Source organism: Ctenopharyngodon idella, chromosome 1 (assembly GCF_019924925.1).
Source record: "Ctenopharyngodon idella isolate HZGC_01 chromosome 1, HZGC01, whole genome shotgun sequence".
Taxonomy (NCBI): Eukaryota; Metazoa; Chordata; class Actinopteri; order Cypriniformes; family Xenocyprididae; genus Ctenopharyngodon; species Ctenopharyngodon idella.
Window position 1 is genome coordinate 40045748 of NC_067220.1, and position 4873 is coordinate 40050620.

Here is a 4873-nt window from a genome sequence, read left to right on the forward strand (position 1 = left end):
TCAATACATATAAAATAATCATCAACTCCTCAATTTTATGGGTTTTAAAAATGATACGTTTTCTGCTTTTTGTGTTTTCCTGCTGTACATCCGCCCCAATGTAGTGTTCAGTTTTCCATTGTTCATAACCTTACAACGTTACCCCAAGGAAGAAAAAATAATGGCAAATTACAAGCACAAGATGTGAGCGAGAGGCTGCATGTTGTAAACATTTCCCTTGGGATTGTTTGTTTTGCATTATTGCCACTGGAAACAGACCTTTATGAGCCTTTTAACAACAGTAAAAGTGAAATCAGACACATGCACTCATGACTTCATCCCGATCGGGAATCATGGAGCTCATTACAGAACTGACTGAAGTAAAGAGTTCTTTCGGTTATAGCAAGATAAAAGTAACATGAACTGGTTAATCTGATTTTAGAGCGGTGTAAAAAGAGCAACTTTCTGCATGGTTACCCAAGCTTATCTACCAGTAAAGTGTAGGGGGGAGAGCTGCAGTGCTTTGGTCTGTACAAATGTTCAGGCCTGGAAGTCCCAGACCACAAACCTCCCCAATTCCCTTCATCCCCCCCAGGTGAGGACGTGGGCGGGGGGATGAGCTGGATTCCCCCCCTCAAAGTTTCCCTTTGTAGCAATGAAATCATCTTTAAAACTTTGACTAGTGTTCTCAGGACGGCGATAGGCGATAGTGTCGCAGGATTTGGCCTGTGAAGCTGGGCAGCCTTGGGGGTTCCCAGCGGAGTCAGAGAATTATTTTTTTAATATGTGTTTTTGTTTACTCTGTCTGTACATCTTTCATCAGTTCAAAGGCTGTCTGAATATTTGAGCATATAAAAGAAACACTCTCATGTTTCAGTCTGCAAATGTATGTGAGTCGCACTGAGTCACTGGCCTTCCCCAGGGCCGGACTGCTTAGTCTGTGCATTTGTACTAGCACTGCCCTGGGTATATATGAGGGCTAAAGGCCTGTGTACATGGATGTGTGTGTGTGTGTTTGTTTTTGTGCGTGACTCTGTGAGAAACTGACAGAGTATGTGGCATGTTCCATGAATGCGGTACACTTTGGTATCTCATTAGTTTTATTTAAAGCAAAAGCAAAATGTTTTTTGTTGGGAGACATATTATGTTTGATATGCTATTATTTAACATATAAATATATATATATAAATTTCTTTCATTTGTAAAAATATGTTTAATCAACATTTGGTGTTACTTGCAACACTCTTATCCATTTTGTATTATATACATTTTACATATACTAATGTAGATAATGAAATCAGTATCTCTTTCTTGGTATCTCCATTTTTATGTCTCACTGATCTGAAAGAAGAGCGGTGTGATGGTTGTGTTTTATGTAAACATGTCTTAACTAATACATTCTGCTCTTTATGAAGAGACACTCAAATATGTGTTCAATCCAAAATACAATCATATGTGGTCAGTTTAGTGACTCGTCACCAGCTGTAGAAGATTTTGGCTATGACTCTCTTCATCAATTTGCAGAGTCTGAGAACATCAGCGTGTCAGATTTTGGAAAATAGAGCCATATGTGTGAGTGACTCAGGAATGTGTTGGCGGTGGAAAATGTGTGGAAAAAAATAAGTCTGATTGCATCCTGAGGTGTAAATAGTTTCCAATCAAACCATTTGGGATGCCTGCCAAAAAAACAGTGTTGAGAGTAAAAGCAGCAAACAACATGTGTGTTTACTCAAGAAGACACTGTTCAGCATGGTCGAGAGGTTTTGGGAAAGAGTACGGAACATCTGATGACTTCTGGAAAATGTCAAGGGGGATTTAAAGCATGTGTATATTTTGAAAGCTTTTTTGTGTTCAATGCATCTGAAAGCTCATGTTTTGAGACTGACTTTACTGTCTTTATATTTGAGATCCTTAAGACCTCTGTGATGTATGTTTAAAAATAATAACAATAATCAAAATAAAGTCTCATTTCCCTTTACGTTATTTTACAGATGACTATTATGCTTTTTTACATGTTCATCTTTCTTTAGTGTGTTGCTGTTTGAACATGAAAAAGGTCTGCAAAGTTACAAAGTCACTCCAGCGGGAGTTATTCTCTATATCAGTGCACACTGTTTCTGAACTCACTGAAACACCTCCATTGTAGTCTTGAGTTTTAAACACATCATATCCCTCATTTAAAAATTCCCATCCAAGGCATAAAAAGAGGGCTGGGTGAGTTGCGTTAATGGTATGTTGAAACTTGTGGTTATGGTAAGGGGCGGGACATTTCCCAAACACGCTTGAAGCGTTTGACCAATCAAAACACACTGGACCAACCGACCAATCAGAGCACATTGTGCTTTCTGAGGGCTTCATAGAGAAAGGAAGGCCCTGTCCCAAATGGCACTCTAAACCCTTACGGTCTTCCTCTGTGTCCACACTTTCGTGGTGTAATGCCGCTTTGACTGCCGGGAAGAAGACCTTTTCCTAGTTCGCAGACTTGCAGGCTCAGCAGAATTGCGCATCGAGGGCTCATAGCGGCCGCAAAGGGGGCGTTAGCGAGCACCCTTCTGAAGGCTAAAATGAGGAATGGGACACCCTACGGTCTTGTGGACTTAACAGACACGAGCACGCAGCAGCCATTAAGTAAGGTTTTAAAGGGGTGGTTGATTATGATTTCACTTTTTTAACTTTAGTTAGTGTGTAATGTTGCTGTTTGAGCATAAACAACATCTGCAAAGTTACGACACTCAAAGTTCAATGCAAAGAGAGATATTTTCTTTTACAGAAATCGCTTTTTAAGGACTACAACAAACGGCTGGTAGGGACTACAAAGAGCTTCTTCCCGGGTTTTAGGGTCACTAAACCTAAAATTTACATAAGCCCTGCCCCCGGGAACACACAACAAACGAGGTGAGGCCATGTTGGGCTGCTTTAGAGAAGAGGAAGAGTTGTTGTAGTAGATTGTTGTTATTATGCCGTCATTTTACGCCGGACTGCTTCACAAACGAGGGTCAATTCAACACTGGATTTGCACAAAAGATTAACATGACGGCACATGCTAGTCGATGAGTTGAATCAACTCCACAGCAACTACATAAATTCATCAACTAACCGTTCAGAAACGTCCAGATTCATTCTAAAAGTTGTAACTTCTTCCTGAGTCTCTCCATCAGTGTCCGACTCTGGTTTGAACAATGTAAGGCTGAACACCGTTACTGACAATCCTCATTTTGGCTGCGTGAGATTCTCCGGCTTTGTTGTTGTTGAGCAACCGAAGCGCGAGCTGTTAAAGCGCCGCCCTCTTCTGGAAAGGGGGCCGGGAGCAGCAGCTCATTTGGATTTAAAGGGACACACAAAAACAGCGTGTTTTTGCTCACACCCAAATAGGGGCAAGTTTGACAAGCTATAATAAATGATTTGTGGGGTATTTTGAGCTGAAACTTCACAGACACATTCTGGGGACACCAGTGACATATTACATCTTGTAAAAGGGGCATAATAGGACCCCTTTAATTTTTAGTGGAGGACCCTGATGCATAAGTAGCTTAAGTAGTAATTCTCATGAGATTGGGAAAAATCATGAATTTTATGTGTATTTTTTTGAGATATCAAAAGTGTTTTGGGGTCTTTCAGACTTCCAACAGAACATGAAGTTTATCACTGCTGTGTTTGCACGTCTATATTTTGTTTGGGAAAATGGAGATGCTGAACAATTATGGTTGAATTTGAGTTAACAAACAGGGGTTTGAGACCGACCTCTGCGTTCTTCTTCCACAGACATGGTGAAGTCGACGTAAGACTCATCCCTTCATAATTTATCCTTGAGACTGGAAGACAAACCGACAGTGACAGTGAGCAATTGTTTTGAGCACAGTCGTGCTATGTTTGTGACCAACAACATGCCTACAGCATCTGACAAGCACTGGCAACTCGCCTTATAGAGAATGACAGACGGCACAAAAAAACTCCGACTCTTCACTACGTCAGTCTGCGTGTCACCACCACCTCCTTAATGAAGGGTACGTAGCAATTCTGACAGCCTGCTGGGTGATGTTTACAACCTTTAAAATGGTAATTTCTTCCATCGTTTTGTTAACCCTAGTAATTACTTCTAACCAGTTGGATACTATTGTCTTGTCGGGGCTTGCAATTTTAGTCTCTGAGAAGCCTGTGGTGGAAAATTGTAGTAGATTTTATTTTCCCCAAACTGAGGATGCAGTCTAAAACAATATTTCCACCATTTTCTGTTTACTTTAAATTTAGCTGTCACCTCTCTCAGCCTGAAGTATATGAAACAGGATGTTTATTTCATTCAGGGAACGTTCAGATATGACTAGATGTAGCGCAGCAGAATGAAAACAGAGCGCAGGGGTCTCGAGACACGTTCTTCAAAATTGAACTACTTTTAGCTTGATGCTGTGTTATAGAAAAATGAAGGGAGGTTGGTATGGGAAAACCGCATTTACACCACCTTTTTTGTTGAAAGAAACACTTTTAATAATACTTTTATTCAGTAAGGACACATTAAATTGATGAAAAGTGACATTTATAATGTTACCAAAAGATTTGCCTCTCAAATAAATGCTGTTTTTTTTAACTTTCTATTCATCAAAAATTCTTGAAAAAAAAATCACAATTGTTTTCAACATTGATGATTTTAAAAAGAAGTGCTTCTTAAGCATCAAAAACGCATTTCTTTTCATATTTTAAACAATTTAAGGCAATATTTTATTGTTTTAAATCAATTTAAAAGCAAAAAATACTCTAATGTTATCATTAAATAGGATATTGATTGATAAGAGACACCCTTTTCCTCATTATTTTTCATATTTTATTATTTTAATAACTGAAACATTGTAAAAAGGGTAACATACAATGAATGCAACTCTTTCCTAGTTTAGTTCATGTT

At 39.2% G+C, this 4873-nt stretch overlaps 1 long non-coding RNA gene across 2 annotated transcripts; it reads left to right on the top strand.

The window, feature by feature from the left end:
* The first annotated feature begins 2339 nt into the window (after positions 1-2339).
* Positions 2340-4561, top strand: LOC127520999 (uncharacterized). Of its 2 annotated transcripts, XR_007932260.1 has the most exons (3): positions 2340-2607; positions 2750-2874; positions 3742-4561. It is a non-coding gene; the product is annotated as an uncharacterized LOC127520999 (long non-coding RNA). The 2 variants fall into 2 exon arrangements; XR_007932259.1 differs by having other exon boundaries at positions 2750-4561.
* Positions 4562-4873: the final 312 nt, after the last annotated feature.